This window comes from Heptranchias perlo, unplaced genomic scaffold (genome assembly GCF_035084215.1).
Source record: "Heptranchias perlo isolate sHepPer1 unplaced genomic scaffold, sHepPer1.hap1 HAP1_SCAFFOLD_354, whole genome shotgun sequence".
NCBI lineage: Eukaryota > Metazoa > Chordata > Chondrichthyes > Hexanchiformes > Hexanchidae > Heptranchias > Heptranchias perlo.
Genome location: NW_027139366.1, coordinates 107,658 through 132,728, shown reverse-complemented (window position 1 = coordinate 132,728; position 25,071 = coordinate 107,658).

Genomic DNA, 25,071 nt, shown 5'->3' with positions numbered 1-25,071 from the left:
TGTGCACAATTCTCCAAGTCTGGTCTCACCAATGAATATGGAGACATGAACTGTGCACAGTTCTCCAAGTGTGGTCTAACCAAGGTACATGGAGACCCGAACTGTGCACAATACTCCAACTGTGGTCTAACCAAGGTATATGGAGACCAGACAGGTGCACAGTATTCCAAGTGTGGTCTAACCAAGTTGTATGGAGACCAGAACTGTGCACAGTGCTCCAAGTGTGGTCTAACCAAGGTATATGGAGACCAGAAATGTGCACAGTGCTCCAAGTGTGGTCTAACCAAGATAAAGGGAGACAAGAATTGTGCACAGTGCTCCAGGTGTGGTCTAACCAAGGTAAATGGAGACCAGAACTGTGCACATTGCTCCAAGTTTGGACTATCCAAGTTACATGGGGACCAGAAATGTGCATATTACTCCAAGTGTGGTCTAACCAAGGTATATGAAGACCAGAACTGTGCACAGTGCTCAAAGTGTTGACTAACCAAGGTACATGGAGACCAGAACTGTGCACAGTACGCCAGGTGTGGTCTAACCAATGTATATGGAGACCAGAACTGTGCACAGTGCTCCAAGTTTGGTCTATCCAAGGTATATGGAGACCAGAACTGTGCACAGTACTCCACGTGTGGTCTAACCAATGTATATGGAGACCAGAACTGTGCACAGTACTCCAAAAGTGGTCTAACCAAGGTTTATGGAGACCAGAACTGTGCACAGTGCTCCAAGTGTGGTCTAACCAAGGTATATGGAGACCAGAACTGTGCACAGTGCTCCATGTGTGCTCTAACCAAGGTATATGGAGACCAGAAATGTGCACAGTGCTCCAAGTGTGGTCTAACCAAGGTATATGGAGACCAGGACTGTGCACAGTGCTCCAAGTGTGGTCTAACCAAGGTATATGGAGACCAGAACTTTGCACAGTGCTCCAGGTGTGGTCTAACCAAGGTATATGGAGACCAGGACTGTGCACAGTGCTCCATGTGTGGTCTAGCCAAGGTATATGGAGACCAGAACTGTGCACATTGCTCCAAGTGTCGTCTAACCAAGGTATATGGAGACCAGAACTGTGCACAGTGCTCCAAGTGTGGTCTAACCAAGTTATATGGAGACCAGAACTGTGCACAGTGCTCCAAGTGTGGTCGAACCAAGGTATATGGAGACCAGAAACCTCCCTCTCTCTCTCTCTTTCACTCTCCCCTCCCTCTCTCTCCCTCTCTCTCCCTCCCTAAAAATGTCTATGCCTCGATTTCTGCCTCTTGCTCTCTCTCCCTCTGTCCCTCTCTCATCGCCTGTGTCTCCCCCCTCCCTCCCTCTCCTTCTCTCTCTTTCTTTCGTGCGATCTCTCCGTGTCTCTCTCACCCTGCCTTCATCCCTCTGCCCACTTTCGGAGCAGATTGTCGGTCTGTTAATCGTTTGCCTCTGAAACGGATCTGATCTGTGTGCAGTCGCCGGTCTGTCTGTAAACGTTTGGACAAGGTGTGAGGACCTGCCAGAAATGAACTGTTTCTGAATAAGAGAGAACAGCTCGCTGACATTCTGTGGGGACTGGACACAGCCCCTCAACTCCTGAGTGTACAGATATCACCAGTTTCAAACATTAAACACTGTTTCCAATTCCACAAACACCTTCTCTCACCATGTGCACACCCTGTCTGGGCAAAACACACTCACATACACACTCGCACACTCACTCACTCACACACTCACTCACTCGCACACTCACTCACTCGCACACTCACTCACTCACACACTCACGCACTCGCACACTCACTCACTCACACAATCACACTGTGTTCAGTGTAGGGACTGTGTTCAGTGTAGGGACTGCGTTCAGTGCAGGGGTTGCGTTCAGTATAGGGACTGTGTTCAGTGCAGGGAATGTGTTCAGTGTCGGGACTGTGTTCAGTGCAGGGACTGTGTTCAGTGTAGGGACTGTGTTCAGTGTCGGGACTGTGTTCAGTGCAGGGGCTGTGTTCAGTGTCGGGACTGTGTTCAGTGTCGGGACTGTGTTCAGTGTAGGGACTGTGTTCAGTGTAGGGACTGTGTTCAGTGTAAGGACTGTGTTCAGTGTATGGACTGTGTTCAGTGTATGGACTGTGTTCAGTGCAGGGACTGTGTTCAGTGTAGGGACTGTGTTCAGTGTAGGGACTGTGTTCAGTGTAGGGACTGTGTTCAGTGCAGGGACTGTGTTCAGTGTAGGGACTGTGTTCAGTGTAGGGACTGTGTTCAGTGTAGGGACTGTGTTCAGTGTAGGGACTGTGTTCAGTGCAGGGACTGTGTTCAGTGTAGGGACTGTGTTCAGTGTAGGGACTGTGTTCAGTGTCGGGACTGTGTTCAGTGTAGGGACTGTGTTCAGTGCAGGGACTGTGTTCAGTGTAGGGACTGTGTTCAGTGTAGGGACTGTGTTCAGTGCAGGGACTGTGTTCAGTGTAGGGACTGTGTTCAGTGTAGGGACTGTGTTCAGTGCAGGGACTGTGTTCAGTGTAGGGACTGTGTTCAGTGTAGGGACTGTGTTCAGTGTAGGGACTGTGTTCAGTGTAGGGACTGTGTTCAGTGTCGGGACTGTGTTCAGTGTAGGGACTGTGTTCAGTGCAGGGACTGTGTTCAGTGTATGGACTGTGTTCAGTGTATGGACTGTGTTCAGTGTAAGGACTGTGTTCAGTGTAGGGACTGTGTTCAGTGTCGGGACTGTGTCTGGAGAATGTTTCTTTACGCAGCGAGTTGTGATGATCTGGAATTCACTGCCTGAACGGGCGGTGGAAGCAGATTCAATAATAACTTTCAAAAGGGGAATTGGAGAAATACTTGAAAAGGTGTCCACAGAGCTGTGAGGAAAAAGCAGGGAGAGTGGGACTCAGTGGGTAGCACTCTCATAGAGCTAGCACCAGCACGATGGACAGAATGGCCTCGTGCAGTGCGGTATGATTCTTTCCTTAATCACAACAAGCGATTGCTTTAAACCTTCATCTGCTCAATTCTTCCCTGGATCGGTCCCTCCCTTTATTAAAGAAACCTCTTGGGAGATTTATTTAAATTTTGATTCAAGTTTATCTCGCCCTCAGTTGTTGGACTGTCCCTTTAAATGCCCGAGATGGGGCCACTCCCCGTGTGGGTGAGTATAAATTGCAGTAAACTCTCTGTATCGGGACACCGAGCTTCTGTACTCCAGCCGTCTGATCCTGACTCTGAGCCACTCAGTGGAAGATGAAGAAGGTTCTGCTCCTGGTCCTTGGAGTCCTGGTGCTGGCTCAGCCCATCGCTGTCCAGAGTGGGCTCTCGCCAACGTTTTATGGAGGTCAGTAAATCACCCACTGGACAATCAATCCAGGAAATCAAGAGTCCGTCTCGGGCCAGTCCTGAGGGAGCGGGTGTGAGCTGGACCAGTGACACAAGAGGGGACAATTTGTCTCAGTACCTGGGGGAATGGGGAGAGGGAAATCTCCCAGTTCCTGCTTCCAGTCAATACCCAGCGAGAGGGAAAAGTGAGGGTTTCAGGCTTTTGGGAAAGGAAAGTGAGAGAGAGAGAGAGAGAAAGAGCGAGAGAGAAAGGGAGAGAGAGAGAAAAAAAGAGAGGGAAATAGAGAGAGAGAAAGAGAGAGAAAGAAAGAGAGATAAGAAAGAGAGAGAGGGAAATAGAGAGAAAGAAAGAGAGGGAGAGAAAGATAGAGAGAGACAGAAAGAAAGGGAGAAAAAGAGTTAGAGAAAGAAAGAGAAAGAGAGAAAGAAAGGTAGAGAGTGAGAAAGAGAGAGAGAGAGAAAGAATGAGATAGAGAGAATGAAAGAGAGAGGGAGAGAGAGAAAGAAAAAGAGAGAGAGAGAAAGAGAGAGAGGGAGAGAGGGAAAGAAGGATCCTTATACCTTGGTTCTACCACACTTGGAGCACTGTACACGGTTCAGGTCTCCATATAACTCGGTTAGACCACACTTGGAGCACTGTGCACAGTTCTGGCCCCCATATCACTTGGTGAGCCCACACTTGGAGCACTGTGCACAGTTCTGGACTCCATATACCTTGGTTAGACCACACTTGGAGGACTGTGCACTGTTCTGGTCCACATATGCCTTGGTTAGACAACACTTGGAGCACTGTGCACAGTTCCGGACTCGATATAAGTTGGTTGGACCACACTTGGAGCACTGTGCACAGTTCCGGTCTCCAGATAAATTGGTTAGACCACACTTGGAGTACTGTGCACAGTTTTGGTCTCCATGTACCCTGGTTAGACAACACTTGGAGTATGTGCACAGTTCTGGTCCCCATATACCTTGGTTAGACCACACTTGGAGTGCTGTGCACAGTTGTGGTCTCCATATACCTAGGTTTGACCACACTTGGGGAACTGTGCACAGTTCTGGTCTCCATATACCTTGGTTTGACCACACTTGGAGCACTGTGCACAGTTCTGGTCTCCATATGCCTTGGTTTGAAAAAACATGGAGTGCTGTGCACAGTTGTGGTCTCCATATTCCTTTGTTAGACCACACTTGGTTCACTGTGTAGAGTTCTGGTCTCCATATACCTTGGTTAGTGCATATTTGGAGCACTGTGCACAGTTCTGGTCTTGATATACCTTGATTAGACCACACTTGGAGGATGTGCACAGTTCTGGTCTCCATATTATAAAAAGGACATCGTGGCATTGGAGAAGATACAAAAAAGATTTACGAGGATGATACCAGAACTGAGAGGTTTTACCTATCAGGAAAGATTGAACAGACTGGGACTCTTTTCTCCAGAAAAGAGAAGACTGAGGGGTGACCTGATCGAGGTCTTTAAGATTATGAAAGGGTTCGATAGGGTAGACGGAGAGAAGATGTTTCCACTTGTGGGGGAGACCAGAACTCGGGGCCATAAATATAAGATAGTCACTAATAAATCCAATCGGGAATTCAGGAGAAACTTCTTTCCCCAGAGAGTGGTGAGAATGTGGAACTCGCTCGCACAAGGAGTAGTTGAGGTGAATAGTGTGGATGGATTTAAGGGGAAGCTGGATAAACACATGAGGGAGAGAGGAATAGAAGGAGATGGTGAGAGGGTGAGATGGAGTAGGGAGGGAGGAGGCTCGTGTGGAGCGTAAACACTGGGATAGACCAGTGGGGCCGAATGGCCTGTTTCTGTGCTGTAAATTCTATGTACTTCTGTGTAAATACTCCCCACGCCCGCCTCCTCCGCACCCCCCGTCCCACCTGACTAACACTGAGAGACTCGGCTCGGTCCGTCCCTGGTGGTCTCCCCACTTTCCCCGCACAGAACGATGGACGAACGACCTCTTCCTTTACTGATTTCAGGTTCGATATTTGGATGTGATTCGCGTGGAGGGCACTGCACAGCTCGAATGTGCGAGGCTGACGAGTACATTTGTCTGCATTGAATTCCATTTGCCACAGTTTTGCCCATTCACCTAATCTATCAATATCACTTTGTAATTTTATGTTTTCATCTTCACTGCTTCCAATGCCACCAATCTTTGTGTCATCGGCAAACTTCGATATGAGACTTTCTGTGCCTTCATCTCAGTCGTTAATAAATATTGTGAATAATTGAGGCCCTGAGACAGATCCCTGCAGGACTCCACTAGTCACATCCTGCCAATGTGAGTACCTTCCCATTATCCCTACTCTCTGTCGCCTTTCGCTCAGCCAACTTCCTCACCAAGTCCGGACTTTTCCCTCGATTCCATGGGCTTCTATCCGAGAGGGTTAAGGGGAGATTTCATTGAGGTGTTCGAAATTAAGATCGAGCAGATAAGGAGAAACTATTTCCCAGTGGGCAGGAGGGGGTCGGTGACCACTGGACGCAGATTGAAGATAATCGGGGAAAGAGCCAGAGCGGGGGGAGAGACGAGGAGACATTTTTTTGACTTCACTGCCTGAAAGGGCGGTGGAAGCAGATTCAATGATAACTTTCAAAAGGGGAATTGGGTCAATATTTGTCGGGGGGGATATATGCAGGGCTGCAGGGAAAGTGGGGCAAAATGGATTGCTCTTTCACAGAGCCAGCACAGGCACGTTGGGCTGAATGGCCTCTGTCTGTGCGGTGCGGTTCCGTGTATCTCGACTGACAGTCCAGATTCGAGACGGTGTCTGCCATTCCGGCTAGACGAGACGGAGGGTGAGTTACTTGCCCATAACATTTATTTCTGACTCGTCCTCTCGCCTTGTCCGGTCATCTCCACCTGCTTTGTGCAGCGTTCCCCCGACATAAGCAAAGGGGAAAGAAACAGCTTAAAACGAGACACGGAGGCGGCAGGATGTGGACGCGCGTCGTCCCCTTCCAACCCCGCGTCGGACGGCGCAGAGGAGGGGGCTGCCGGGCAGGTGGGAAGAAGCAGAGAGAGAGGGAGAGACAGAGCGTGCGAGAGACGCACAGTGATGCAGAGAGACAGAGGGAGAATAACATGAGAGATTGAGAGTGAAAGTGAGATCCAGAGCTCGAAAGACACAGAGAGAAAGTAAGAGAGAGAGAGAACCAGACAGACAGATGGAAAGAGGAGAGCGAACAATGCAGGGAGGAATTTTCCAGTTACAAGAAAGCACTCTCTCTCTGGTGTTTCGCTCCCTCTACACTGTCCCGTCAAACACTCCCAGGGCAGGTACAGGGTTAGATACAGAGTAAAGCTCCCTCTACACTGTCCCGTCAAACACTCCCAGGGCAGGTACAGGGTTAGATACAGAGTAAAGCTCCCTCGACACTGTCCCATCAAACACTCCCAGGGCAGGTACAGGGTTAGATACAGAGTAAAGCTCCCTCTACACTGTCCCATCAAACACTCCCAGGGCAGGTACAGGGTTAGATACAGAGTAAAGCTCCCTCGACACTGTCCCATCAAACACTCCCAGGGCAGGTACAGGGTTAGATACAGAGTAAAGCTCCCTCTACACTGTCCCGTCAAACACTCCCAGGGCAGGTACAGGGTTAGATACAGAGTAAAGCTCCCTCTGCACTGTCCCATCAAACACTCCCAGGGCAGGTACAGGGTTAGATACAGAGTGAAGCTCCCTCTACACTGTCCCGTCAAACACTCCCAGGGCAGGTACAGGGTTAGATACAGAGTAAAGCTCCCTCTCCACTGTCCCATCAAACACTCCCAGGGCAGGTACAGGGTTAGATACAGAGTAAAGCTCCCCCTACACTGTCCCATCAAACACTCCCAGGGCAGGTACAGGGTTAGATACAGAGTAAAGCTCCCTCTACACTGTCCCATCAAACACTCCCAGGGCAGGTACAGGGTTAGATACAGAGTAAAGCTCCCTCTACACTGTCCCATCAAACACTCCCAGGGCAGGTACAGGGTTAGATACAGAGTAAAGCTCCCTCTACACTGTCCCATCAAACACTCCCAGGGCAGGTACAGGGTTAGATACAGAGTAAAGCTCCCTCTACACTGTCCCGTCAAACACTCCCAGGGCAGGTACAGGGTTAGATACAGAGTAAAGCTCCCTCCACACTGTCCCATCAAACACTCCCAGGGCAGGTACAGGGTTAGATACAGAGTAAAGCTCCCTCTACACTGTCCCATCAAACACTCCCAGGGCAGGTACAGGGTTAGATACAGAGTAAAGCTCCCTCTACACTGTCCCATCAAACACTCCCAGGGCAGGTACAGGGTTAGATACAGAGTAAAGCTCCCTCTACACTGTCCCATCAAACACTCCCAGGGCAGGTACAGGGTTAGATACAGAGTAAAGCTCCCTCTACACTGTCCCATCAAACACTCCCAGGGCAGGTACAGGGTTAGATACAGAGTAAAGCTCCCTCTACACCGTCCCATCAAACACTCCCAGGGCAGGTACAGGGTTAGATACAGAGTAAAGTTCCCTGTACACTGTCCCATCAAACACTCCCAGGGCAGGTACAGGGTTAGATACAGAGTAAAGCTCCCTCTACACTGTCCCATCAAACACTCCCAGGGCAGGTACAGGGTTAGATACAGAGTAAAGCTCCCTCTACACTGTCCCATCAAACACTCCCAGGGCAGGTACAGGGGTAGATACAGAGTAAAGCTCCCTCTACACTGTCCCATCAAACACTCCCAGGATGATATCGTGATAAGTAATTTTGAGGGTTTACAGCGGGTGTTTGCTGCAGTGAAAGTACCAGAATCAAATTGAGCCGAATTCCTGTGTGTCTGTATCCCTGTGCGTCTGTCTGGGGGCGAGGGTATCTTTGCGCTTTCTCCCTTCCCCCTTCTCCCATTCCTTCCCACATATTGTTCAGTATGAACGTACCTGGGCCCATTCCCCTCCCGAGGACGTGCTGAATTTCTGTATTAATCGGTGAATTCCCATTAATCTGGTTCTGGCATTTTAACTGCAGCAAAGAACTGCAGTGAACCATCACAATTCCATCGATATCCGGAATATCACAGTGAATTCTCGAGCCCCCTTCCCCAATGTCCTCTTTCAACCCATCCCTAATGTCCTCTCTCACCCCCTTCCCCAATGTCCTCTCTCACCCCCTTCCCCAATGTCCTCTCTCACCCCCTTCCCCAATTTCCACTCTTCCCCCTTCCCCAATGTCCTCTCTCACCCCTTTCCCCAATGTCCACTCTTCCCCCTTCCCCAATATCCTCTCTCACCCCCTTCCCCAATGTCCTCTCTCACCCCTTTCCCCAATGTCCACTCTTCCCCCTTCCCCAATGTCCTCTCTCAACCCCTTCCCCAATGTCCTCTCTCACCCCTTTCCCCAATGTCCACTCTTCCCCCTTCCCCAATAACCTCTCTCACCCCCTTCCCCAATGTCCTCTATCACCCACTTCCCCAATATCCTCTCTCACCCCCTTCCCCAATGTCCTCTCTCACCCCTTTCCCCAATGTCCACTCTTCCCCCTTCCCCAATGTCCTCTCTCAACCCCTTCCCCAATGTCCTCTCTCACCCCTTTCCCCAATGTCCACTCTTCCCCCTTCCCCAATATCCTCTCTCACCCCCTTCCCCAATGTCCTCTATCACCCACTTCCCCAATGTACTCTCTCACCCCTTCCCCAATATCCTCTCTCACCCCCTTCCTCAATGTCCTTTCTCACCCCCTTCCCCAATGTCCTTTCTCACCCCCTTCCCCAATGTCCTCTCTCACCCCCTTCCTCAATGTCCTCCCTCACCCCTTTCCCTAATGTCCTCTCTCACCCCCTTCCCCAATGTCCTCTCTCACCACCTTCCCCAATGTCCTCTCTCACCCCTTCCCTAATGTCCTCTCTCAACCACTTCCCCAATGTCCTCCCTCACCCCCTTCCCCAATGTCCTGTCTCACCCCCTTCCCCAATGTCCTCTCTCAACCGCTTCCCCAATGTCCTCTCTTCCCCCTTCCCCAATGTCCTCTCTCACCCATTTCCCAAATGTCCTCTCTCACCCCCTTCCCCAATATCCTCTCTCACCCCCTTCCCCCATGTCCTCTCTCACCCCCATCCCCAATGACCTCTCTCACCCCCTTCCCCAATGTCCTCTCTCACCCCCTTCCCCAATGTCCTCTCTCTCACAATCTTCACCAATTTCCTCTCTCTCACCCCATTCCCCAATGTCCTCTCTCACCCACTTCCCCAATGTCCTCTCTCACCCCTTCCCCAATGTCCTCTCTCACACCCTTCCCCAATGTCCTCTCTCACCCCTTTCCCCAATGTCCTCTCTTCACCCTCTCACACCCCCTTCCCCAATATCCTCTCTCACCCTCTTCCCCAATGTCCTCTCTCGCCCCCTTCCCCAATGTCATCTCTCACCCCCTCCCCCTATGTCCTCTCTCAACCCATTCCCAAATTTCATCTCTCACCCCCTTCCCAAATGTCCTCTCTCTCCCCCTTCCCCAATGTCATCTCTCACCCCCTTCCCCAATGTCCTCTCTCACCCCCTTCCCCAATGTCCTATCTCACCCCCTCCCCCAATGTCCTCTCACCCCCTTCCCCCAATGTCATCTCTCACCCCCTTCCCCAAATGTCATCTCTCACCCCTCCCCCAATGTCCTCTCTCACCACTTCCCCAATGTCCTCTCTCACCCCATTCCCAAATGTCATCTCTCACCCCCTTCCCCAATGTCATCTCTCACCCCCTTCCCCAAATGTCATCTCTCACCCCCTCCCCCAATGTCCTCTCACCACTTCCCCAATGTCCTCTCTCACCCCATTCCCAAATCTCATCTCTCACCCCCTTCCCCAATGTCATCTCTCACCCCCTTCCCCAAATGTCATCTCTCACCCCCTCCCCCAATGTCCTCTCTCACCCCCTTCCCCAATGACCTCTCTCACCCCCTTCCCCAATGTCCTCTCTCACCCCCTTCCCCAATGTCCTCTCTCTCACAATCTTCACCAATTTCCTCTCTCTCACCCCATTCCCCAATGTCCTCTCTCACACCCTTCCCCAATGTCCTCTCTCACCCCTTTCCCCAATGTCCTCTCTTCACCCTCTCACACCCCCTTCCCCAATATCCTCTCTCACCCTCTTCCCCAATGTCCTCTCTCGCCCCCTTCCCCAATGTCATCTCTCACCCCCTCCCCCTATGTCCTCTCTCACCCCATCCCCAATGTCCTCTCTCACCCCATTCCCAAATTTCATCTCTCACCCCCTTCCCAAATGTCATCTCTCACCCCCTTCCCAAATGTCATCTCTCACACCCTTCCCCAATGTCCTCTCTCTCCCCCTTCCCCAATGTCATCTCTCATCCCCTTCCCCAATGTCCTATCTCACCCCCTTCCCCAATGTCCTCTCTCACCCCCTTCCCCAATGTCCTCTCTCACCCCCTTCCCCAATATCCTCTCTCATCCCCTTCCCCAATGTGCTCTCTCACCCCTCCCCCAATTTCCGCTCTCAGCATCTCCCCCAATGTCCTCTCTCACCCCCTTCCAAAATGTCCTCTCTCACCCCCTTCCCCAATGTCCTCTCTCACCCCTCCCCCAATTTCCGCTCTCAGCATCTCCCCCAATTTCCACTCTCACCCCTTTCCCCAACGTCCTCTCTCACCTCCATCCCCAATGTCCTCTCCTCCCCCCTTCCCCAATGTCCTCTCCCACCCATTCCCCCAATGTCCTCTCTCACCCCTTCCCCAATGTCCTCTCTCACCCCCTTCCCCAATGTCCTCTCTCACCCCCTTCCCCAATATCCTCTCTCACCCACTTCCCCAAAGTGCTCTCTCACCCCTCCCCCAATTTCCGCTCTCAGCATCTCCCCCAATGTCCTCTCTCACCCCCTTCCCCAATGTCCTCTCTCACCCCCTTCCCCAATGTCCTCTCTCACCCCCTTGCCCAAAGTGCTCTCTCACCCCTCCCCCAATTTCCGCTCTCAGCATCTCCCCCAATGTCCTCTCTCACCCCCTTCCCCAATGTCCTCTCTCACCCCCTTCCCCAATGTCCTCTCTCACCCCCTTCCCCAATGTCCTCTCTCACCCCTTTCCCCAACGTCCTCTCTCACCCCCTTCCCCAATGTCCTCTCTCACCCCCTTCCCCAATGTCCTCTCTCACCCCTTTCCCCAACGTCCTCTCTCACCCCCTTCCCCAATGTCCTCTCCTCCCCCCTTCCCCAATGTCCTCTCCCACCCATTCCCCCAATGTCCTCTCTCACCCCATTCCCAAATTTCATCTGTCACCCCCTCCCCCAATGTCCGCTCTCACCACTTCCCCAATGTCCTCTCTCACCCCTTCCCCAATGTCCTCTCTCACCCCATCCTCAATGTCCTCTCTCACCCCATCCTCAATGTCCTCTCTCACCCCTTCCCCAATGTCCTCTCTCACCCCTTCCCCAATGTCCTCTCTCACCACTTCCCAAATGTCATCTCTCACCCCCTCCCCCAATGTCCGCTCTCACCACTTCCCCAATGTCATCTCTCACCCCCTCCCCCAATGTCCTCTCTCACCCCCTTCCCCAATGTCCTCTCTCACCCCTTTCCCCAACGTCCTCTCTCACCCCCTTCCCCAATGTCCTCTCTCACCCCATTCCCCAATGTCATCTCTCACCCCCTCCCCCAAAGTCCGCTCTCACCACTTCCCCAATGTCCTCTCTCACCCCCTTCCCCAATGTCATCTCTCACACCATTCCCAAATGTCATCTCTCACCCCATTCCCAAATGTCATCTCTCACCACTTCCCCAATGTCCGCTCTCACCACTTCCCCAATGTCCTCTCTCACCCCCTCCCCCAATGTCATCTCTCACCCCCTCCCCCAATGTCCGCTCTCACCACTTCCCCAATGACCTCTCTCACCCCCTTCCCCAATGTCCTCTCTCACCCCATTCCCAAATGTCATCTCTCACCCCATTCCCAAATGTCATCTCTCACCCCATTCCCAAATGTCCTCTCTCACCCCCTCCCCCAATGTCCTCTCCCACCCCTTCCCCCAATGTCCTCTCTCTCCCCCTTTCTAAATGTCCTCTCTCACCCCCTCCCCCAATGTCCTCTCCCACCCCTTCCCCCAATGTCCTCTCTCACCCCCTTCCCCAATGTCCTCTCTCACCCCCTTCCCCAATGTCCTCTCTCACACCTTCCCCAAAGTCCTCTCTCACCCATTTCCCCAATGTCCTCTCTCAACCCCTTCCCCAAAGTCCTCTCTCACCCCCTTCCCCAATGTCCTCTCTCACCCCCTTCCCCAATGTCCTCTCTCAACCGCTTCCCCAATGTCCTCTCTCACCCCCTTCCCCAATGTCCTCTCTCAACCGCTTCCCCAATGTCCTCTCTTCCCCCCTTCCCCAATGTCCTCTCTCACCCATTTCCCAAATGTCGTCTCTCAACCCCTTCCACAATGTCCTCTCTCACCACCTTCCCCAATCACCTCTCTCACCCCCTTCCCCAATGACCTCTCTCACCCCCTTCCCCAATGTCCTCTCTCACCCCCTTCCCCAATGTCCTCTCTCTCACAATCTTCAGCAATTTCCTCTCTCTCACCCCATTCCCCAATGTCCTCTCTCACCCACTTCCCCAATGTCCTCTCTCACACCTTCCCCAAAGTCCTCTCTCACCCATTTCCCCAATGTCCTCTCTCACCCCCTTCCCCAATGTCCTCTCTCACCCCCTTCCCCAATGTCCTCTCTCAACCGCTTCCCCAATGTCCTCTCTCACCCCCTTCCCCAATGTCCTCTCTCAACCGCTTCCCCAATGTCCTCTCTTCCCCCCTTCCCCAATGTCCTCTCTCACCCATTTCCCAAATGTCGTCTCTCAACCCCTTCCACAATGTCCTCTCTCACCCCCTTCCCCAATGTCCTCTCTCAACCGCTTCCCCAATGTCCTCTCTTCCCCCCTTCCCCAATGTCCTCTCTCACCCATTTCCCAAATGTCGTCTCTCAACCCCTTCCACAATGTCCTCTCTCACCCCCTTCCCCCATGTCCTCTCTCACCACCTTCCCCAATGACCTCTCTCACCCCCTTCCCCAATGTCCTCTCTCACCCCCTTCCCCAATGTCCTCTCTCTCACAATCTTCACCAATTTCCTCTCTCTCACCCACTTCCCCAATGTCCTCTCTCACCCCATTCCCAAATGTCATCTCTCACCCCATTCCCAAATGTCATCTCTCACCCCATTCCCAAATGTCATCTCTCACCACTTCCCCAATGTCCTCTCTCACCCCCTCCCCCAATGTCCTCTCCCACCCCTTCCCCCAATGTCCTCTCTCTCCCCCTTCCCCAATGTCCTCTCTCATCCCCTCCCCCAATGTCCTCTCTCACCCCCTTCCCCCAATGTCCTCTCTCACCCCCTTCCCCAATGTCCTCTCTCACCCCCTTCCCCAATGTCCTCTCTCACACCTTCCCCAAAGTCCTCTCTCACCCATTTCCCCAATGTCCTCTCTCAACCCCTTCCCCAAAGTCCTCTCTCACCCCCTTCCCCAATGTCCTCTCTCATCCATTTCCCTATGTCCTCTCTCACCCCCTTCCCCAATGTCGTCTCTCAACGGCATCCCCAATGTCCTCTCTCACCCCCTTCCCCAATGTCCTCTCTCAACCGCTTCCCCAGTGTCCTCTCTCACCACCTTCCCCAATGACCTCTCTCACCCCCTTCCCCAATGACCTCTCTCACCCCCTTCCCCAATGTCCTCTCTCACCCCCTTTCCCAATGTCCTCTCTCTCACAATCTTCACCAATTTCCTCTCTCTCACCCCATTCCCCAATGTCCTCTCTCACCCACTTCCCCAATGTCCTCTCTCACCCCTTCCCCAATGTCCTCTCTCACACCCTTCCCCAATGTCCTCTCTCACCCCTTTCCCCAATGTCCTCTCTTCACCCTCTCACACCCCCTTCCCCAATATCCTCTCTCACCCTCTTCCCCAATGTCCTCTCTCGCCCCCTTCCCCAAAGTCATCTCTCACCCCCTCCCCCTATGTCCTCTCTCACCCCATTCCCAAATTTCATCTCTCACCCCCTTCACAAATGTCCTCTCTCTCCCCCTTCCCCAATGTCATCTCTCATCCCCTTCCCCAATGTCCTATCTCACCCCCTTCCACAATGTCCTCTCTCACCCCCTTCCCCAATGTCCTCTCTCACCCCCTTCCCCAATGTCCTCTCTCACCCCCTTCCCCAATGTCCTATCTCACCCCCTCCCCCAATGTCCTCTCACCCCCTTCCCCCAATGTCATCTCTCACCCCCTTCCCCAAATGTCATCTCTCACCCCCTCCCCCAATGTCCTCTCTCACCACTTCCCCAATGTCCTCTCTCACCCCATTCCCAAATGTCATCTCTCACCCCCTTCCCCAATGTCATCTCTCACCCCATTCCCCAAATGTCATCTCTCACCCCCTCCCCCAATGTCCTCTCTCACCACTTCCCCAATGTCCTCTCTCACCCCATTCCCAAATGTCATCTCTCACCCCCTTCCCCAATGTCATCTCTCACCCCCTTCCCCAAATGTCATCTCTCACCCCCTCCCCCAATGTCCTCTCTCACCCCCTTCCCCAATGACCTCTCTCACCCCCTTCCCCAATGTCCTCTCTCACCCCCTTCCCCAATGTCCTCTCTCTCACAATCTTCACCAATTTCCTCTCTCTCACCCCATTCCCCAATGTCCTCTCTCACACCCTTCCCCAATGTCCTCTCTCACCCCTTTCCCCAATGTCCTCTCTTCACCCTCTCACACCCCCTTCCCCAATATCCTCTCTCACCCTCTTCCCCAATGTCCTCTCTCGCCCCCTTCCCCAATGTCATCTCTCACCCCCTCCCCCTATGTCCTCTCTCACCCCTTCCCCAATGTCCTCTCTCACCCCATTCCCAAATGTCATCTCTCACCCCCTTCCCCAATGTCATCTCTCACCCCCTTCCCCAAATGTCATCTCTCACCCCCTCCCCCAATGTCCTCTCTCACATCCTTCCCCAATGACCTCTCTCACCCCCCTCCCCAATGTCCTCTCTCACCCCCTTCCCCAATGTCCTCTCTCTCACAATCTTCACCAATTTCCTCTCTCTCACCCCATTCCCCAATGTCCTCTCTCACACCCTTCCCCAATGTCCTCTCTCACCCCTTTCCCCAATGTCCTCTCTTCACCCTCTCACACCCCCTTCCCCAATATCCTCTCTCACCCTCTTCCCCAATGTCCTCTCTCGCCCCCTTCCCCAATGTCATCTCTCACCCCCTCCCCCTATGTCCTCTCTCACCCCTTCCCCAATGTCCTCTCTCACCCCATTCCCAAATTTCATCTCTCACCCCCTTCCCAAATGTCATCTCTCACCCCCTTCCCAAATGTCATCTCTCACACCCTTCCCCAATGTCCTCTCTCTCCCCCTTCCCCAATGTCATCTCTCATCCCCTTCCCCAATGTCCTATCTCACCCCCTTCCCCAATGTCCTCTCTCACCCCCTTCCCCAATGTCCTCTCTCACCCCCTTCCCCAATATCCTCTCTCATCCCCTTCCCCAATGTGCTCTCTCACCCCTCCCCCAATTTCCGCTCTCAGCATCTCCCCCAATGTCCTCTCTCACCCCCTTCCAAAATGTCCTCTCTCACCCCCTTCCCCAATGTCCACTCTCACCCCCTTCCCCAATATCCTCTCTCATCCCCTTCCCCAATGTCCTCTCTCACCCCTCCCCCAATTTCCGCTCTCAGCATCTCCCCCAATTTCCACTCTCACCCCTTTCCCCAACGTCCTCTCTCACCTCCGTCCCCAATGTCCTCTCCTCCCCCCTTCCCCAATGTCCTCTCCCACCCATTCCCCCAATGTCCTCTCTCACCCCTTCCCCAATGTCCTCTCTCACCCTCTTCCCCAATGTCCTCTCTCACCCACTTCCCCAAAGTGCTCTCTCACCCCTCCCCCAATTTCCGCTCTCAGCATCTCCCCCAATGTCCTCTCTCACCCGCTTCCCCAATGTCCTCTCTCACCCTCTTCCCCAATGTCCTCTCTCACCCCCTTCCCCAATGTCCTCTCTCACCCCCTTCCCCAATGTCCTCTCTCACCCCTCCCCCAATTTCCGCTCTCAGCATCTCCCCCAATGTCCTCTCTCACCCCCTTCCCCAATGTCCTCTCTCACCCCCTTCCCCAATGTCCTCTCTCACCCCCTTCCCCAATGTCCTCTCCCACCCATTCCCCCAATGTCCTCTCTCACCCCATTCCCAAATTTCATCTCTCACCCCTTCCCCAATGTCCTCTCCTCCCCCCTTCCCCAATGTCCTCTCCCACCCATTCCCCCAATGTCCTCTCTCACCCCATTCCCAAATTTCATCTCTCACCCCCTCCCCCAATGTCCGCTCTCACCACTTCCCCAATGTCCTCTCTCACCCCTTCCCCAATGTCCTCTCTCACCCCATCCTCAATGTCCTCTCTCACCCCATCCTCAATGTCCTCTCTCACCCCTTCCCCAATGTCCTCTCTCACCCCTTCCCCAATGTCCTCTCTCACCACTTCCCAAATGTCATCTCTCACCCCCTCCCCCAATGTCCGCTCTCACCACTTCCCCAATGTCCTCTCTCACCCCATTCCCCAATGTCATCTCTCACCCCCTCCCACAATGTCCGCTCTCACCACTCCCCAATGTCCTCTCTCACCCCCTTCCCCAATGTCATCTCTCACCCCATTCCCAAATGTCATCTCTCACCCCATTCCCAAATGTCATCTCTCACCCCATTCCCAAATGTCATCTCTCACCCCATTCCCAAATGTCATCTCTCACCACTTCCCCAATGTCCTCTCTCACCCCCTCCCCCAATGTCCTCTCCCACCCCTTCCCCCAATGTCCTCTCTCTCCCCCTTCCCAAATGTCCTCTCTCACCCCCTCCCCCAATGTCCTCTCCCACCCCTTCCCCCAATGTCCTCTCTCACCCCCTCCCCCAATGTCCTCTCCCACCCCCTCCCCCAATGTCCTCTCCCACCCCTTCCCCCAATGTCCTCTCTCACCCCCTTCCCCAATGTCCTCTCTCACCCATTTCCCCAATGTCCTCTCTCAACCCCTTCCCCAAAGTCCTCTCTCACCCCCTTCCCCAATGTCCTCTCTCACCCCCTTCCCCAATGTCCTCTCTCAACCGCTTCCCCAATGTCCTCTCTCACCCCCTTCCCCAATGTCCTCTCTCAACCGCTTCCCCAATGTCCTCTCTTCCCCCCTTCCCCAATTTCCTCTCTCACCCATTTCCCAAATGTCGTCTCTCAACCCCTTCCACAATGTCCTCTCTCACCCCCTTCCCCAATGTCCTCTCTCACCCCCTTCCCCAATGACCTCTCTCACCCCCTTCCCCAATGACCTCTCTCACCCCCTTCCCCAATGTCCTCTCTCACCCCCTTCCCCAATGTCCTCTCTCTCACAATCTTCACCAATTTCCTCTCTCTCACCCCATTCCCCAATGTCCTCTCTCACCCACTTCCCCAATGTCCTCTCTCACCCCTTCCCCAATGTCCTCTCTCACACCCTTCCCCAATGTCCTCTCTCACCCCTTTCCCCAATGTCATCTCTTCACCCTCTCACACCCCCTTCCCCAATATCCTCTCTCACCCTCTTCCCCAATGTCCTCTCTCGCCCCCTTCCCCAATGTCATCTCTCACCCCCTCCCCCTATGTCCTCTCTCACCCCATTCCCAAATTTCATCTCTCACCCCCTTCCCCAATGTCCTCTCTCACCCATTTCCCAAATGTCGTCTCTCAACCCCTTCCACAATGTCCTCTCTCACCCCCTTCCCCCATGTCCTCTCTCACCACCTTCCCCAATGACCTCTCTCACCCCCTTCCCCAATGACCTCTCTCACCCCCTTCCCCAATGTCCTCTCTCACCCCCTTCCCCAATGTCCTCTCTCTCACAATCTTCACCAATTTCCTCTCTCTCACCCCATTCCCCAATGTCCTCTCTCACCCACTTCCCCAATGTCCTCTCTCACCCCTTCCCCAATGTCCTCTCTCACACCCTTCCCCAATGTCCTCTCTCACCCCTTTCCCCAATGTCCTCTCTTCACCCTCTCACACCCCCTTCCCCAATATCCTCTCTCACCCTCTTCCCCAATGTCCTCTCTCGCCCCCTTCCCCAATGTCATCTCTCACCCCCTACCCCTATGTCCTCTCTCACCCCATTCCCAAATTTCATCTCTCACCCCCTTCCCAAATGTCCTCTCTCTCCCCCTTCCCCAATGTCATCTCTCATCCCCTTCCCCAATGTCCTATCTCACCCCCTTCTACAATGTCCTCTCCAACCCCCTTCCTCAATGTCCTCTCTCACCCCCTTCCCCAATGTCCTCTCTCACCCCCTTCCCCAATATCCTCTCTCATCCCCTTCCCCAATGTGCTCTCTCACCCCTCCCCCAATTTCCGCTCTCAGCATCTCCCCCAATGTCCTCTCTCACCCCCTTCCAAAATGTCCTCTCTCAACCCCTTCCCCAATGTCCTCTCTCACCCCCTTCCCCAATGTCCTCTCTCACCCCTCCCCCAATTTCCGCTCTCAGCATCTCCCCCAATTTCCACTCTCACCCCTTTCCCCAACGTCCTCTCTCACCTCCATCCCCAATGTCCTCTCCTCCCCCCTTCCTCAATGTCCTCTCCCATCCATTCCCCCAATGTCCTCTCTCACCCCTTCCGCAATGTCCTCTCTCACCCCATTCCCAAATTTCATCTCTCACCCCCTTCCCCAAATGTCATCTCTCACCCCTTCCCCCAATGTCCTCTCTCACCACTTCCCCAATGTCCTCTCTCACCCCATTCCCAAATGTCATCTCTCACCCCCTTCCCAAATATCATCTCTCACCCCATTCCCAAATGTCATCTCTCTCCCCCTTCCACAATGTCATCTCCCATCCATTCCCCCAATGTCCTCTCTCACCCCCTTCCCCAATGTCCTCTCTCAACCCCTTCCCCAATGTCCTCTCTCACCCCATTTCCCAATGTCCTCTCTCACCCCCTTCCCCAATGTCCTCTCTCAACCCCTTCCCCAAAGTCCTCTCTCACCCCCTTCCCCAATGTCCTCTCTCACCCTTTCCCAATGTCCTCTCTCACCCCATTTCCCAATGTCCTCTCTCACCCCCTTCCCCAATGTCCTCTCTCACCCCCTTCCCCAATGTCCTCTCTCACCCCCTTCCCCAATGTCCTCTCTCACCCCCTTCCCCAATGTCCTCTCTCTCACAATCTTCACCAATTTCCTCTCTCTCACCCCATTCCCCAATGTCCTCTCTCACCCACTTCCCCAATGTCCTCTCTCACCCCTTCCCCAATGTCCTCTCTCACACCCTTCCCCAATGTCCTCTCTCACCCCTTTCCCCAATGTCGTCTCTTCACCCTCTCCCACCCCCTTCCCCAATATCCTCTCTCACCCTCTTCCCCAATGTCCTCTCTCGCCCCCTTCCCCAATGTCATCTCTCACCCCCTCCCCCTATGTCCTCTCTCACCCCTTCCCCAATGTCCTCTCTCACCCCATTCCCAAATTTCATCTCTCACCCCCTTCCCAAATGTCATCTCTCACCCCCTTCCCAAATGTCATCTCTCACACCCTTCCCCAATGTCCTCTCTCTCCCCCTTCCCCAATGTCATCTCTCATCCCCTTCCCCAATGTCCTATCTCACCCCCTTCCCAAATGTCCTCTCTCACCCCCTTCCCCAATGTCCTCTCTCACCCCCTTCCCCAATGTGCTCTCTCACCCCCTTCCCCAATATCCTCTCTCATCCCCTTCCCCAATGTCCTCTCTCACCCCTCCCCCAATTTCCGCTCTCAGCATCTCCCCCAATGTCCTCTCTCACCCCCTTCCAAAATGTCCTCTCTCACCCCCTTCCCCAATGTCCTCTCTCATCCCCTTCCCCAATGTCCTGTCACACCCCTCCCCCAATTTCCGCTCTCAGCAACTCCCCCAATTTCCACTCTCACCCCTTTCCCCAACGTCCTCTCTCACCTCCATCCCCAATGTCCTCTCCTCCCCCCTTCCCCAATGTCCTCTCCCACCCATTCCCCCAATGTCCTCTCTCACCCCCTTCCCAAATGTCATCTCTCACTCCCTTCCCCAAATGTCATCTCTCACCCCCTCCCCCAATGTCCTCTCTCACCACTTCCCCAATGTCCTCTCTCACCCCCTTCCCAAATGTCATCTCTCACCCCCTTCCCCAATGTCCTCTCTCACCCCCTTCCCCAATGTCCTCTCTCACCCTCTTCCCCAAAGTCCTCTCTCAACCGCTTCCCCAATGTCCTCTCCTCCCCCCTTCCCCAATGTCCTCTCTCACCCCCGTCCCCAATGTCCTCTCTCACCCTCTTCCCCAATGTCGTCTCTCAACCCCTTCCCCAATGTCCTCTCTCACCCCCTTCCCCAATGTCCTCTCTCACCCCCTTCCCCAATGTTCTCTCTCACCCCCTTCCCAAATGTCATCTCTCGCCCCCTTCCCCCTTTGTCCTCTCCCACCCCTTCCCCCAATGTCCTCTCTCTCCCCCTTCCCCAATGTCATCTCTCATCCCCTTCCTCAATGTCCTCTCTCACCCCGTTCCCCAAAGTCCTCTCTCACCCCCTTCCCCAATGTCCTCTCTCACCCCCTTCCCCAATGTCCTCTCTCACCCCCTTCCCCAATGTCCTCTCTCTCACCCCCTTCCCCAATGTCCTCTCTCACCCCCTTCCCCAATGTCCTCTCTCAACCCCTTTCCCAATGTCCTCTCTTCCCCCCTTCCCCAATGTCCTCTCTCACCCCCTTCCCCAATGTCCTCTCTCTCACCCCCTTCCCCAATGTCCTCTCTCACCCCCTACCCAATGTCCTCTCTCTCACCCCCTTCCCCAATGTCCTCTCTCACCCCCTTCCCTAATGTCCTCTCTCACCCATTTCCCAAATGTCGTCTCTCAACCCCTTCCACAATGTCCTCTCTCACCCCCTTCCCCAATGTCCTCTCTCACCCCCTTCCCCAATGACCTCTCTCACCCCCTTCCCCAATGACCTCTCTCACCCCCTTCCCCAATGTCCTCTCTCACCCCCTTCCCCAATGTCCTCTCTCACCCCATTCCCCAATGTCCTCTCTCACCCACTTCCCCAATGTCCTCTCTCACCCCTTCCCCAATGTCCTCTCTCACACCCTTCCCCAATGTCCTCTCTCACGCCCTTCCCCAATGATCTCTCTCACCCCCTTCCCCAATGACCTCTCTCACCCCCTTCCCCAATGTCCTCTCTCACCCCCTTCCCCAATGTCCTCTCTCACCCCATTCCCCAATGTCCTCTCTCACCCACTTCCCCAATGTCCTCTCTCACCCCTTCCCCAATGTACTCTCTCTCACCCCCTTCCCCAATGTCCTCTCTTCACCCTCTCCCACCCCCTTCCCCAATATCCTCTCTCACCCTCTTCCCCAATGTCCTCTCTCACACCCGTCCGCAATCTCCTCTCTCACCCCCTTCCCCAATGTCATCTCTCACCCACTTCCTCAATGTCCTCTCGCACCACCTTCCACAATTTCCTCTCTCACCCCATCCCCAATGTCCTCTCTCACCCCCTTCCCCAATGTCCTCTGTCACCCCCTTCCCCAATGTCCTCTCTCGCCCCCTTCCTCAATGTCTTCTCTCACCCCCTTCCTCAAAGACCTATTTCAGCCACTTCCCCAATGTCCTCTCTCACCCCCTTCCCCAATATCCTCTCTCACCCCTTCCCCAATGTCCTCTCTCACCCCCTTCCCCAATGTCCTCTCTCACCCTTTCCCAATGACCTCTCTCATCCCCTTCCCCAATGTCCTCTCTCACCCTTTCCCAATGACCTCTCTCACCCCCTTCCCCAATGTCCTCTCTCACCCCCTTCCCCAATGTCCTCTCTCACCCTTTCCCAATGTCCTCTCTCACCCCCTTCCCCAATGTCCTCTCTCACCCCCTTCCCCAATGTCCTCTCTCACCCCCTTCCCCAATGTCCTCTCTCACCCCCTTCCCCAATGTCCTCTCTCAACCCCTTCCCCAAAGTCCTCTCTCACCCCCTTTACCAATGTCCTCTCTCACCCTTTCCCAATGTCCTCTCTCACCCCCTTCCCCAATGTCCTCTCTCACCCCCTTCCCCAATGTCCTCTCTCTCACCCCCTTCCCCAATGTCCTCTCTCACCCCCTTCCCCAATGTCCTCTCTCAACCGCTTCCCCAATGTCCTCTCCTCCCCTCTTCCCCAATGTCCTCTCTCACCCCCTTCCCCAATGTCCTCTCTCACCCCCTTCCACAATGTCCTCTCTCACCCCCTTCCCCAAAGTCCTCTCTCACCCCCTTCCCCAATGTCCTCTCTCACCCCCTTCCCCAATGTCCTCTCTCACCCCCTTTCCCATTGTCCTCTCTCACCCCCTTCCCCAATGTACTCTCTCACCCCCTTCCCCAATATCCTCTCTCTCACCCCCTTCCCCAATGTCCTCTCTCACCCCCTTCCACAATGTCCTCTCTCACCCCGTTCCCCAATGTCCTCTCTCACCCCCTTCCCCAATGTCCTCTCTCACCCCCTTCCCCAATGTCCTCTCTCACCCCCTTTCCCATTGTCCTCTCTCACCCCCTTCCCCAATGTACTCTCTCACCCCTTCCCCAATATCCTCTCTCTCACCCCCTTCCCCAATGTCCTCTCTCACCCCTTTCCCCAATGTCCTCTCTCAACCCCTTTCCCAATGTCCTCTCTTCCCCCCTTCCCCAATGTCCTCTCTCACCCCTTCCCCAATGTCCTCTCTCACACCCTTCCCCAATGTCCTCTCTCTCACAATCATCCCCAATGTACTCTCTCTCACCCCCTTCCCCAATGTCCTCTCTTCACCCTCTCCCACCCCCTTCCCCAATATCCTCTCTCACCCTCTTCCCCATTGTCCTCTCTCGCCCCCTTCCCCAATGTCCTCTCTCACCCTCTTCCCCAATGTCCTCTCTCACCCCTTCCCCAAAGTCCTCTCTCACCCCTTCCCCAAAGTCCTTTCTCACCCATTTCCCCAATGTCCTCTCCTCCCCCCTTCCCCAATGTCCTCTCTCACCCCCTTCCCCAATGTCCTCTCTCAACCGCTTCCCCAATGTCCTCTCCTCCCCCCTTCCCCAATGTCCTCTCTCACCCCCGTCCCCAATGTCCTCTCTCACCCTCTTCCCCAATGTCGTCTCTCAACCCCTTCCCCAATGTCCTCTCTCACCCCCTTCCCCAATGTCCTCTCTCACCCCCTTCCCCAATGTTCTCTCTCACCCCCTTCCCAAATGTCATCTCTCGCCCCCTTCCCCCTTTGTCCACTCCCACCCCTTCCCCCAATGTCCTCTCTCTCCCCCTTCCCCAATGTCATCTCTCATCCCCTTCCTCAATGTCCTCTCTCACCCCGTTCCCCAAAGTCCTCTCTCACCCCCTTCCCCAATGTCCTCTCTCACCCCCTTCCCCAATGTCCTCTCTCACCCCCTTCCTCAATGTCCTCTCTCTCACCCCCTTCCCCAATGTCCTCTCTCACCCCCTTCCCCAATGTCCTCTCTCAACCCCTTTCCCAATGTCCTCTCTTCCCCCCTTCCCCAATGTCCTCTCTCACCCCCTTCCCCAATGTCCTCTCTCTCACCCCCTTCCCCAATGTCCTCTCTCACCCCCTTCCCCAATGTCCTCTCTCTCACCCCCTTCCCCAATGTCCTCTCTCACCCCCTTCCCTAATGTCCTCTCTCAGCCATTTCCCAAATGTCGTCTCTCAACCCCTTCCACAATGTCCTCTCTCACCCCCTTCCCCAATGTCCTCTCTCACCCCCTTCCCCTATGACCTCTCTCACCCCCTTCCCCAATGACCTCTCTCACCCCCTTCCCCAATGTCCTCTCTCACCCCCTTCCCCAATGTCCTCTCTCACCCCATTCCCCAATGTCCTCTCTCACCCACTTCCCCAATGTCCTCTCTCACCCCTTCCCCAATGTCCTCTCTCACACCCTTCCCCAATGTCCTCTCTCACCCCCTTCCCCAATGACCTCTCTCACCCCCTTCCCCAATGACCTCTCTCACCCCCTTCCCCAATGTCCTCTCTCACCCCCTTCCCCAATGTCCTCTCTCACCCCATTCCCCAATGTCCTCTCTCACCCACTTCCCCAATGTCCTCTCTCACCCCTTCCCCAATGTACTCTCTCTCACCCCCTTCCCCAATGTCCTCTCTTCACCCTCTCCCACCCCCTTCCCCAATATCCTCTCTCACCCTCTTCCCCAATGTCCTCTCTCACACCCGTCCGCAATCTCCTCTCTCACCCCTTCCCCAATGTCATCTCGCACCCACTTCCTCAATGTCCTCTCTCACCACCTTCCACAATTTCCTCTCTCACCCCATCCCCAATGTCCTCTCTCACCCCCTTCCCCAATGTCCTCTCTCACCCCCTTCCCCAATGTCCTCTCTCACCCTTTCCCAATGTCCTCTCTCACCCCCTTCCCCAATGTCCTCTCTCACCCCCTTCCCCAATGTCCTCTCTCACCCCCTTCCCCAATGTCCTCTCTCACCCCCTTCCCCAATGTCCTCTCTCACCCCCTTCCCCAATGTCCTCTCTCACCCCCTTCCCCAATGTCCTCTCTCAACCCCTTCCCCAAAGTCCTCTCTCACCCCCTTCCCCAATGTCCTCTCTCACCCTTTCCCAATGTCCTCTCTCACCCTCTTCCCCAATGTCCTCTCTCACCCCCTTCCCCAATGTCCTCTCTCTCACCCCCTTCCCCAATGTCCTCTCTCACCCCCTTCCCCAATGTCCTCTCTCAACCGCTTCCCCAATGTCCTCTCCTCCCCTCTTCCCCAATGTCCTCTCTCACCCCCTTCC